Source organism: Telopea speciosissima, chromosome 1, assembly GCF_018873765.1.
Source record: "Telopea speciosissima isolate NSW1024214 ecotype Mountain lineage chromosome 1, Tspe_v1, whole genome shotgun sequence".
Classification (NCBI taxonomy): domain Eukaryota; kingdom Viridiplantae; phylum Streptophyta; class Magnoliopsida; order Proteales; family Proteaceae; genus Telopea; species Telopea speciosissima.
Genome location: NC_057916.1, coordinates 5,547,461 through 5,561,020, shown reverse-complemented (window position 1 = coordinate 5,561,020; position 13,560 = coordinate 5,547,461). Strand labels below are relative to the sequence as shown.

Here is a 13,560-nt window from a genome sequence, read left to right as displayed (position 1 = left end):
TTGCATGGGAAATTAAAGCAAAGGAAAATAAAATTTTCAAATAAAAAGAAACTTTTGTAATCATTATCCTGCATGATTGTATAAACTTTAAATTATTTATTATAATATGTATTTTATTTTTCAAATCCAAGGGATTTAGATGTAAAGTAAGATGAATTTTTAAAATCAAATATAGAATGATTTGGGGTTGGTAATATAATCATATTGAGTAATTATTACCAAACTTTTCTTTTTAGGTTTAAAGATTTACTTCCATTCCTTTTAATTTCCCTTGCAATCAAACAGAGCCCTATAAAATATGCTCTGATGGAAAATTCTGGGGCCATACATTTCAATAGATTTCATTGCTTTGGGTTGAGATGATTTGGCTCAAATTCTACAGATCAGCTCTTGTAATATGACATAATCGAGTAGAGCAAAATCTGTCTTTACCCTTTAATTGGTTCGTGGGCTCTACATTAGTCATTCTAATGATGATAACAAATTAATGAATATTGAGGAAAATGCGGATATTTGAAGTTCCTATAACTTTGTGGAAGGGAAAATTTCTTTGAGTCTCTTATATTTGTCGTGTTAAGTACTGAACTTTCCCAAGAGAGATTCTTTTATTATGGTTCCATAAAAAATAACCATTTCTCTACCTCCCCTAATGTGCTTTAAAATCCTCAGATTACCCCTCTATTTATTGGTTCAACCTATTAATCCCATACTAAAAAATTTTACCCAATGAAAGCGGAGTTGCACGGTGGAGTGGCGATGTAATGTACCTCTGCATAGATTTGAAGGAGCTGTGAGAATTCTCTCCAGCACCAACGGGCCACTGTACTATATCGAATCGTTATCGTTTACGGTTAAGATGCGGTTTCCTAGTGCCTCTTATAAGAGGGGGATGAGACCCATCCAAGGCACCTGACCGAACAGTACCGAGGTCAGGAACCTAATACAATAAAAATTCGTACTACCCCCCCCCTCTCTCTCTCTCTCTCTCTCTGTTTCTCCTGGAGTTTCTGATTCCTAATCCATCGAAAAAGTAAGCTCATATAAGGGCATTGTTGACCTCATCTTTGTGAGATGATGGTGGAAACCCGAGATCCACTGAATGCAAAGTGAGATGATGGTGGAAACCCGAGGTCCACCGAATGAATTCAATCATAGCTCACCTAATACCCCTCTCTCTCTCTCTCTCCTAGAGTTTCTGATTCCAAATCCATCGAAAAAGTAAGCTCATATAAAGGCATTGTTGACCTCATCTTTGTGAGATGATGGTGGAAACCCTAGGTCCACCGAATGCATTCAATCATAGCTCACATAATATGCAATGGAGATGCAGGGTATCGAACCCTGTACCTCTCGCATGCAAAGCGAGCGCTCTACCATTTGAGCTACATCCCCATTGTTGAAAGTTTGAGGTGTTTTTCATTATTTATATATAAATTTTCGGCTTTTTTTAAAAAAAAAAACTATACAAACCACCAGAGTCGGATCCAAATATAACCTTGTTCTTTAGATATCATATGCATACAACCCTGTTCTTTAAGAGCATGGTTCTAGTGCATGGTATCGGATCTGATATCGGTTACTTGATAAATCGATACGGTATTAGAATGGATCGGTCGCATCAGACAAAATTACCCCTGAATCAAATAGATTTTCTAACCATTTTACCCCTTATTTGTACTGTATTATCAATACGGTATTAGCACAGTATCGAGATCGCCTCCATGCAGAATCGATATGTATCGCCTGCAATACGTAGAACCATGTTTAATGGTATCAATTTAAAACAACCCGAAAATCGAAAACGCCATTTAAAACTGAACTTAATCAAAACAGTGCGGTTTAAATTTTGGTTTTAAAGATTAAATTTTATATGGGTATGGTTTTGGTTTTGGTTTCGAGCTTAATCTAAGAACTATTGGTTTAAGCCGAATCAAATTGACCCTAAATCATACTAAAGCCTTTTAAGCATGTATTTTTGTTTGGCTGTGTGAAATTACCTATAATGGATTTTTTTATTTTGTTGTGTAAAGCCGATTGAAAGGTAGATTTCCTTTTCAACTTTATTTGTTTTGACAAATTATTTTCGCTTCAACAAAATTTATAGATGAAGTATCGAAATGATATACAAATAAGGGTGTCAAAACCAAACCGAAATCAAACCGAACCGAATTAATTCGGTTTGGTTTCGGTTCAAATATAGGATAAGTTAATTTGGTTCGGTTCGGTTCAGTTTGGTTTCATGTCCAAACCCGTCGGCTTGAACCGAAATCGAAACCAAATACCCATTTAATTCCCAAACCCTATATCTTTTAATTGGGTAAATGATATTTAATAAAGTAATTAAGTAATTAAAGTAACCAAAACCGTATGTATCCAAATAAAAAATCATATTTATCTTCTTTGTTTTTTTGGTAATTATTTAAGATTATAACTCTAATTCTCTAATTGAATGGCTGTTCAAATTCCCTTTTCTATTTTATTGTTTTTATTTTAGTTTTAGATTTTTAATTTTATTCTTTTACTTCAAGTCTTACAATTCTTTCAAATTCAAACGTGCAACCTCCATTTTCTCCTATAAAAAAATGGAAACGTATTAAAAAACCGAATTATATTGCATTAAAAATCGAATTAGACCTGAATTATAACCGTTTTGTGAAATCGAATTAGAACTAAGACCGAACCAAACCGAGGGGGTTCGGATTTGGTTGTAAGTACCAGAACCGAGTCGCGTATCGGTTCGATTTTGGGTCACACCCACAATGCATGGAACCGAACCAAATATCCGAAATCGAACCGGCTGACACCCTTATATACAAATCGAATGAAACCAAATACAAAAACCAGATTGGAATTGAATAAAATTAAACTAATTCGATTTATAGATATTGTCTCTTGAACCAAATCGAAACCGAAACAAAACTGAAACCGAACCAAACCAATTGATACCCTTGTGCTCTTTCATCTTACCGGCCAAACAGAGTAATAGAAACTGGTTTCGTTTCCCTACTATTTTTCAGCTCCTTACATTTCATCTGATATTTGTATCTGATGATACTTAGCAGTGGGTGGTGATTATCATGGTTCGTTATCTCTAATACTGATCCACTAGTATGATACTATGATCCAATGGTAAAAAGTAATAAGAACTGAATTTTATTAATGTCTATATCCTTAAAAAATCAAGACATGATATTCACTGGGAATTACATGTGCAATTTCACTGGGAAGAAGGAGCATGGAGGTATAGACATACTCTTTAGACTTGGTTCATTGGTTAGAGAACCATCCATACAAGGGCATTATAGTCATCTTATGAATTCAGATGATGGTGAGAACCCTAGGTCCACCTAAATGCGTCAAATCACTACTGAAGGGTATCGAACCGCAAACCTGCAGCATGCAAAGCTACCGCTCTGTCGTTGGAGCTACAATCAAGTTATTGTACAATGCTATTGTTATTAATAAAGTGAACAGTAATTCAAGAATATTAATGTCTTGTAGGATTCTGAGAACCGTCGGATTCTAATCCAAATATAAAACTCGATATCGAATGTATACGACACCTGCTCTTTCTTCCTTTATAAATCACTAACGAGGTTAATATCAGCCAAACCCTAACAGCTCTACCAGTTGAGGATTTCTCATCTCTCCCTCTTTCTTATTTCTGCTGAAATCAGAATTTCTTCTCACATTCTTCATCGATTTAAATAGTTTTAAGGCTTATTATTATTTAGGTATCTTCATTCCATTTTCATGTTAATTCTGGAATGTTTTCTCTTTTTTTTTTTTTTTTTACTTGGGCTTTCATTTAATTGACTCCGATCAAATTATTTTTCTGCGATAAATTTTTATTTTTTCTGGTGATGTACATAAAATCAAATAAGATGTTGGGCGCCTCTTCTTTCAGCTGCAAGAGCTGAGATCTGTGTTTGATCGATTTCTTGATGGCTTTGTTCTGGAGGCGTAAAACGATTCTTTTCTGGCCAGAACTTCGGGGATCTTTTAACTGGAGGAGGTGACTAATATCTCCTCTTGGTTTCCCTTCTCTGGTAAATTCCATTATTCAAGTTTGCCCTTTCCATTAAATTTACCAATAAAAAAACCAAGATCCCTTCGCTCGTATTCTGAGATTTTGGTGTTCGCTACTGAGAATGAGAATGAATGCTGGAGAATGATCCCGCCTTGCTGAACAACCTACAAAGACGTGGATATTCGTCCCCTCCAGTTCCCTGCCCGGCCCAATTCCGCCGATCGGGAATTCATGGATTAAGGTATCGGTGTCCGATCGATATGATCGATACTGGATCGGTTATCGGCAGAGATTGATACGATATCCCAATCTCTTATCGGAATTCGGGATTCGGGATTCGGGAATCGGGAGGGGCGATTGTGAAACACTGATGGGGAATGTGTCCGGGATTCTTGCACCACCCAAATAGAACTTTAGTCAGCCTCAAGTCCAGAGTTTTAAAGCCCGGAAGCGGGATTGGTCACGGCAGATTGAATCGGCCGATACCAATTCCCGATTCCTTAACCGTGCTCAATTCTTTTTATAAATCGGAATAGGATAAGGACCATTTGTTGAATCCTGCCGTGAGTTATTCTGGTTTGGAATGCTTTGGAGGGGTCGATTTTAAAGTTTTCGAGATCGAATCACTGGGTTTTAAAAATTCTAGGGTTTTTGGAATTAATTATGGCCATTGGATCGGAATAGGTTGTAAGGCCTTATCATTGAATGTTTTCCTTATTTTTAAGTGGATCCAAATTAATCAATGTTTATATTATATCAATATATCTTTTATAATATAATTTTTTTTAAAAAAATCTAACATCAGTACCGTTGGTTCTTTAAAGCATGAATTATTTGGAGTTCGGTTCCTTGCACGTACCAACAGGGAACGTAAATATGAGAGCCAATCACATTGTAAATGGCTAAAATAGGACAGATGGTTGGCTCTCACATGTACGTTCAAATGATCCATTCTCATTATTTGCCACTTTCCTTAAATATAAACAAATGAACAAAAATTTATTTGTACGTAATATCAAGAGCTTGAAAATTCATGAAACTCTTAAAGAAATGGTTGGGTGATTAAGACCATAAAGATGCCCCTAGAGCAAATCGAGAGTAATCCGAATTGGCCTCTATGATAAAACAATCTTATGCCATCCATTAATAGTCGTGCATTCATCTATTACGTTTATGAGTCTTTCAAAATTGTGCTCAATAGAAAAACAACAAAACCATGAATAGAAAAATACCAAGGGAAAGAAATAGAGGTTGATATTTTCTTAAAAACAAATATAGAACAATAAGTTGAAACCTCTCTCTATTTATAGGATAAAAAAAGATATTAGCAAAGATTGTATCCAAAAGACATACCTAAAAATCATGTTTTTTTTCTCCATAAGAAATGTTTATTGATCATTTAGACATGCCTTTCAAAAGTCACATTTATTGATCACTGAGTTGCCTAATGTGAAAAGACATAACACTACAAGATGTACCTTTTAAAAACTAAAAAAAATATTTTGAATATTTATTTTTTAAAATATTAAAAATTCAATACATAGGTTAGTGAATTTTATAAATTCATCAATTTTTAATTGTATCAACGATCAAACATTGAGTTGGTCCATGTTATAAAAATGTACTTGCTATTTTCTTGGTAGAAATAATAATGTACTTGTCAATGGGTTTCTATAATTTAGATGTTCCTTGTGAGTGTCAATGTGTCATTATTCATAGCCATCATTTATTTATTTTTAATTTCTTCTAAGTTCCTTGGGGGCTCATTGAGGAAACACATGATGCAAAGATTATCTCTTTTCCTTTCACAATTTTTAGGTTCCTACGTTTCTTTCTACTCTGGATTAAAAGCAATATCATTATTGATGATATGTTTGCTTCACATAGCTCATAACTAGGACATAAAACAGGTCCGATGATTTATATTGATTTGAATCCGAATCCTATACCGTAGAAGATTCAAAAATGAGATTTTATTATACACCCCTTAAGGTCAAATAATTTGTAATTTTAATATTTTTTGTTTTTTTTAGAATAATTTTCTTTTTAATGAGGGTAAATTTTGTCATTTCATGTGTATTCGAAAAATTTGCAAGACAATGACACTTTTGATAATGATATAATGATATGTCTCTTTCAAATAATTTTTGAAAACCTATTTTTACCTTTGATTTTTTAAGTTTTTTGGAATAAAACAAGAAACAATTAGAAGGTGTCACACTCTTAATACACCTATAGAGACCTGAAACATAGTTGGATCTATAATTGTGAACCAAATTTTATTCAAACCTAAAAATTGTATAAATGGATCTGATGTAGGTTGAATCTAGAAATTTGAGCTTAATCTTTTTGTTTACTTTTTATACTATAAGGATATATAGAAGTTTGAACTAAGTTCTCTCCACCACCCGCAAATAGATTCCTAACATTCTAGGTTTTAGTGTTTTCTCCAAAATATCCTCTGATACCTCCTACTTGCATCTGAACCCGCCTACGACCGAAGGGAATTCGATCCAAGTTTGGACTAAGTTTCACTCCACCACCTGTGAATAAATTTCCACCGTCCTAGGGTTGGCAAACCCCTCTTAAATTTTAGTATTAGAGAAGTTTTCTCGAAATATGAATCAAACCTAGATCCAAAATCAACTAATACTTGTCTTGCCTAACCCTAATCCGATCCTATTATAACTCGGATAAGATATTAATTAAAACGGATTTGAATTGAATGGACTTTTCAAGGTTTTAGAACCCTCTCTATCCAAGTGAACCCTAGTTATACCTTTGCATCTAAGCTCTTAGACTCCTCGAGGAACTGAAACTTCTTGTCTTGTTGATACTTGCATCATTATTTCGAGTCTCATGTTATCAATTATATGATCAAGATCTAGGGACTAGGATCCTTTGCAGTACTGGCGGGGCGGCAGTGCACATCCGATGGCATAGCAGAGGCCAGGTGGCACACATGGCACACATGGCCTCTGCTGTGCCGTCAGATGTGCACTGCCGCCCCGCCGGTACTGCAGAGGGTTTTAATACAAGATCCAGCTCTCTATCACATTGACTAACTAATGTATTGTCAAGTAATAAATAGTGAAGTTTTATATTTCACTAGACATAGGGACACATGAAAAAGCCAAAAATTTTAATACACGTAACTCGTTGTACAATTAAAAGTAGCATGTGGGGATGTGTGTAGGGTGTGCCTAGCCGTCGGATGCGCGCTGGAAGGGCTGGCACACTAGAGAGGATCTAGGTCCATCTTCCCCTACCTCGTCCCTGGAACTCCTTGGGTTCTTTCGATCGGATCTCGCTGGTCATAGCAAATCCGATCACACTCTGGTCCGGCGTTTAAATGCATAGTTCATACAGGTTCCACCCATAATAATTTGGGCTCGATTTGGTCCATAGAGATCGGTCCAATTCTAAAACTGGACAAGCCCAACCCAAGTTATATCCCTGGTGCTGGACCTGGTACCTGCAAGGGCAAGACAAGGTGGCATTTGATATGCCTGTATCCTTACCTGTTCCTTGCTTTGATTTGTCTTATTCTGACTGTCCTGTTCTGATCTGTGCAGGATTCAGTTCACGAGAACTGAACCGGACAAGCTGGGCGTATCTTATTTTGGTTCAGGACAGGTTCTGATTTTTTGATGCAAGGAACTTGCTTTGTACAACACAAATAGATACTTATGTTATGGCTATCCAACAAGATTTTACTCGTGCTGCGTGCATAGGGTTGCAGATAAAGGAAATTTTGTGTGTTGATACTTCTTGGATCGCTACAACCCTTCCATCTCCATCCACTTGCACTTGGCCTTGGCACTTAGTGCCTCCGATGTTAATATTTTCGGATCTAACTCGAGGTATTTCTTTTTCTCCTTTCAGCTGTAAATTTAACAGGGCAGTTGTAACTACCTTAGCCCGACAAGCTTGTATAGATTCTGGTGTTTAGTGGTCTGTGTTTTGTTAGTGGTTTTTTCTTTTAAAAAAAAAAAGAAAAGAAAAAAAAAGACAAGGTGGCATTTTCGTTATTCTATAAAATTTGAAGCCCTAAACCAGAGGTGCATAAGTGCATAAAACTTGTTGAGAAAGTAACTGCTGAACTGTTTTATCAAAAAAAAAAGTAACTGCTGAACTGCGGCAAATTTTTGCGGCCTGTCCCGTTCCCAAACTTTATATTTCTTTACTCCTCCCATTTTCCGCCTCTGTATCCGAAGGTTCTCTTCTCTGCGTTGCTGCGAAGGTCGTTCTCACTATTAGAACAGAGCACAAGCATGAATGCACACTCCGCGAATTGGAGATGGTGAGAATGTGGTAGTGGTATCAGATTTCTTGACGTCTGTCCTGACGACCTGAACGATCTCAAAACTCTGCTGTAAATTTTCTAGAGAGTGGAATAAGAAGAAACAAAAACAAAAGATCCCAATTGGAGGTCAATGATGGAGACTTCAAAATCATTGAGGCTGGGGAGGATCAAAGTCTCCAGCACAAAGTTTTGGATCGTTATCGGCATCAGCGTCGCTGGAATTATCATTCTCAGCGAGACTAGGAGGAGGAGAAGAGCTAAAACCGAAACCAGAGAAGATTTCGGCGCTTTTATCTAGCGGTTCGAGCTTCTTCCCTCTCCTCAACCGCCTCCTCCTGCTGCTCGTCAATTGCTTTCCGGCCTCACTTTTGCTATTAGTGACAAGTTCGTACTCCTTCGTTTTTGTTCAGGTCTGTCTTTCCGTTCCTGTAGTTTTTTCGTTTTTCTAGTTTTGATTCTGACACTTACATTTTAGGGGGATGCAGTTTTGATGTCGAGGGTTATGTAAGCGGTTTTGGGAATTTGGATTGGAAGCGGTCGCACGAGCCTTCTGCTCAGACTGCGGTTGCCGTGTCTTGCCTTCTGAAAAATGGAGCTACTTGTGTCGGGAGGGCTGTCATGGATGAATTGGCTTTTGGGTGCGTAAAGGATTCCGTTTATATGCTCTCGTATATTTTTTTGGTTTTTGGCTTTTCCGTTTCTATTTTCCATGGAGATGCAGTTGGAACTTGTGATTTTTCAAAACCAGGGGCAGAAAGGACTCATGCTGGTAATCACTGAGCTACTTTCTTCAGTTGGAAAACTACAAATGTGCCCTAGTATTTGTTTGTTGCATCTTGATTTTCTTTGTTTCCCTTTTCAGGGAGTTGTGTTTTACTTGAATTTTTTTTTGGGTTCAATTAATCTGACAGAATGAAATAAAATGTCGGCAGAAAAGGATTATTATTGATGAAGCCATGTCTTTGTAATGTGTTCAAGACTTCATCCATCATCTTTACTCTTCAATAAATTGAGTTTATGATATGACGTATCAGTGTCATGCATACCTTTTTGTATGGGTAAACAGTTGTAGAGAATTGTTTTTCTCATTTTCCTAATATTGCAGGATCACGGAAGAGAACATGCACTATGGAACACCAGCCAACCCGGAAGTGCCATCGCAAGTCCCCGGAGGATCATCAAGTGGTTCTGCAGTGGTTGTTGCGGTTGGACTTGTTGACTTTGCTATTGGTATGGAATGCTAGTATGTATCATTTTGAGTGACAATTGGAGAAATGTATTTTCTGGTCAAAAGTCTAAACTATGCATATTTCATTTCCTTAATTAACTAACCATGTGGGTCTTATTTATTTTAAGAATTCTAATGAAGTGAAAGATATCATGTGAGTGGAAAAGTTTGATTGTTTTTCCACTCAAACTCTTTTGGTGCGTCTTTGTGAAGACAGCTATCAAATGTGCACGTCCAGAGGTGCAAAAGTTTTTGGAGATGCTTGTATATGTTGAATCATTTACTGGGGTTATCCCTTGGTCTCAGCATATATTTCTATCTTCCCTCGAGGAGTGGGAGTGATGTGTCATAGAATATCATTCCTTTAACATTTATCTGGACTTCTTGGTGGAAATGCAAAACCAAAGCGGAAATTGGCTATTGCATTTTTAATTGGAGAATGCATTATTTGCTCAAAACTAGTCTCAGATGTGATGTCTCCTGTTTTTAGATGCCTATGTAATGTAGGCTTGTACCATGTTAACACGGATTATGTACTTGACCTGGCGTGATACTATAGGTTATCAACTCAATTCAACTTAATTAAGCAGTATCCCAGGTCCCAAGCCCCATCTACTTTTGGTTTTAACTACACCAATCCTCCTCTACTATTGCCATTGTTTAGGGCCATTTGTTCAACAAAATCATAAGTGGTCTTGTCTTTTATGGCACTTCCTGGTTGGCTGGTGTTCAACACATCAGAAGTCATTTTTGGTTTTCCCGTGACCTCTAACACCTCCAAGTTGCACTTTATCATTCGTTCTCATGGAAAAACCAAATTTATCGGCTTTCCTCATCTTAATTACCTATTAGTGCCACCCAAAATTTCTACTTATCACCTAGTGGTACTGCAGCTCCTGGGCTCCCTCAAAAGGACTAATTTCTGATTACATTCTTTCCATTCTTGCCAGTCATCCAAACAAGACTCATTCCATGTAGCTGTCCTTTACGTTCTGAATGGCAGATGCTCCAGTTCTGTTTTGGAAACTTGTCAATCCCTTACAAACTGAAGAAGGAAATCTGACAATTTCTTTCTAGGTTCTACTTCTTAGAATGTCCATTTCTGTTTTGGAAAGTTGTCAATCTCTTACAGACTTGAAGGAGATATTTCTTTCTAGATTCTACTTTGTAGAACATCCATCACATAAGCCTATGATTGCAAAATTGATCCATTGACATTTATCTTAAAGTGAAGAAGGTGTTTGGCTTGGGTTGCATGAGTCAACTGCTAGAAAAGATCTTGAAGGAATTTGGAAGGTGCAACTTTGTGAACATTTGGACATTATTAATCTGATTTTTTTGCTTTTGATAGTTGGAATTTTGATTTCGTATTGGCAAAACTTAAGGGCAGGCTCCATAATACTAAAGATTGTTGGGATCTCTGTTGGTATGTGAGTATATATCCTGTTGCTTTTGTAGTATTATACAGCTAGATGTTTAATTATTCTGGCCTTCTATGGTCTGATGGCTTAGTTACTCTATTTTAATTTGCATTGATAACCTCTGAAGACAAAAATTTTTATTCTAGTTTTGTGTGAGTATAATTAGCTTTATTGATATACCTAGCACCCTTGGTACGATCACTTTATATTGCTTTTAACTGGAAAATCCATAAAATGATTACTGATTGCACTCATCTTGAGTAGAAAGATGCCCTCAATGACTGTATCTTTGTTGATCCATGTTACCTTAGATATTTTAGAGTTTCTTACTTATATCTATTGACATTATTAGTTTACAGAGTATTTTCCACCTCTTCCCCCCCATCATAACATTGTTACACTTGTCTTCTTTTAATTCTGTAGGTACTGACACGATTGGATGTGTAAGAACCCCTGCATCATTTTGTGGTGTCCTTGGATTTCGACCTTCTCATGGAGCTGTGTCTACCATTGGAGTACTACTTAACTCTCAGAGTTTAGACACTGTTGGTAAAGTACTTACTGCTTACTTCTGCATAATAGTGGCTAAACCTCTCAATAACGTAGATGTCTGTACCACCTTTATTCCATTGATTCTTATAAATTGATGATGGATGAATAGTTCGAACACTTCATGGATTCTATTTGGGTTTTTTTTTCCGTATATTTTGTCAGCATGATTGCCATCTACTACATATCATATATTATACGAGAAATAACCTTGGTTCTACGTTGTAGTTTCCATATGAACTTCGGTCCTGTTAGCAAAAAAATTTCGTAGAAGTTGATGGAAGTCTATGGAAATTCAAGGATATGATGGAAGTTTTAGATGGTAAACTAAGAAATGCTGGAATAATCGCTGGTACATACTAGCCAGTCAAGTTGGTGAGTCATTCTCCTTTACCAAATCATCTCTAGTAATCTACTATTGGAGGCTAGCTCTGCACATTTAGTTGGAAGAAGATTGTATATTCTCTTAGATGTGTAAATTTTTCTGGTTTGAAATATAGAGGTAAATAGGTTTTCTGATGTAAACATACATGGAAATGTGTTCTAGGTTGAAAAAACCTTAGATTTTAAGAAATAGGAAGAGTTTAAATACTAGTGGGTGAAGAGAATTGTATATAGGAAATATTGCTGAGAAAATAAGGGCTTAATATGAAGGTCGGTTTACAGACAGAGAATTAAATGTTCTGTACTGTAATTCGATGAAAAAGATGTAGTGTTGATGGTGAAGGGGAGAAAAAAGGGAGAATTGCATGAGGGTGGTTTCTGCTTTATTTGGCAACACCTATAAAACAAATGACAAAAATATAAAAAATAAAAACTAAACTACTAGACTAAATGCAACAATATGTATAATCTGTATCTCGGATAAATCGATTAAGTGTAACATGAATATTTGAGAACATTCTCGATCACAATTCACAAGACTTGAGAACATCCTCCCATATCCAAGCCAAGGTTTAAAAGATTGGTATCATAGTCTGAATTTTCCTGGGCTGTCCAGGTGATCCAGACCACCGGATCCCCTGATCTAGAGAGAAAAATTATTAAAATAATGGGTCAATGTGCTCTGTAGTGGAGCGCGGCCCGTGTGTGCGTGGGAGCCAATGAGAGCACATGCGTTGGCATCATGGGGGTGGGATTTCTGCCTTTCATGAGGGAGGGGGGCGGTCATTTCACCCTCCTCTGTGTATGGGTGTTGGCAGTACACTCCCCACAGAGAGCTTTCTTCCTAAAATAATATAGATCAATGATCCACAACGGATTGTTTTCTGGAAGGACACCAATCCAGATAGGGGGATCTAGAAGATCTGTGCTGATCTTTAAAACTTTGCTCAAATCACATTTGGATGTGAGATTTTTAAGTCATTACATGGGCAACTGGGACATTCTTGACAAATCGTGAGTGAAATAGGAATTGAATTACCTTAATCAGGAAAGAAGCGGTGAAAATCACAAAATATTCCTCAATTGCTTCGGGTCTCAGCTTTCCACCACCACCACCACAACAACAAACTCAGCCTTATCTCAACTTAATGGGGTCGGTTACATGGATCAAAACAACACAAAGTAGGGAAAGATGGGGAAAAGAGTGATGGGGAAATAGATGAGAAAAAAAAATGGACAATGACAAATGAAAGAAGGAGAATATAAGAAAAATGAAAGATGAAAGAGGCACAACCCAGCAAGTCAGGACAATCTCAGCTAAATGGGGTCTGATACATGGATCCTTGCCCTCTAGTAGGCTCCTTTCCAAGGTCATACTTGGTATAAGACCTAGACAATGCATGTCCTTCCTCACAACTTCTCCTGTGGTCATTTTAGGCCTGCCCCTAGCTCTTTTAGCTCCTTCAATCGAGATCATATTCCTCCTCCTTACTGGGGCGTCCTAATGTAGTCCTAGATAGGTAGGAAACCTACTAGGAGCCAAGCAAATAGGATCTAAAGAGGGGCTGTTGGCTCAAATGGGCAGAATTAGAGTTTTTAGGTTAAATTCTAGGGTTAGGTATGGGGGAATGGGGTAATTTAT

The 13,560-nt window shown here is 37.0% G+C and overlaps 1 non-coding gene and 1 pseudogene across 1 annotated transcript; one reads left to right on the top strand and one right to left on the bottom strand.

The window, feature by feature from the left end:
- Nucleotides 1-1,319: 1,319 nt before the first annotated feature.
- On the bottom strand, nt 1,320-1,392 carry TRNAA-UGC. The gene has a single exon. It is a non-coding gene; the product is annotated as a tRNA-Ala (tRNA).
- Nucleotides 1,393-8,351: 6,959 nt separating this feature from the next.
- Nucleotides 8,352-13,560, top strand: part of LOC122665082 — a 53,526-nt pseudogene continuing 48,317 nt past the window's right edge.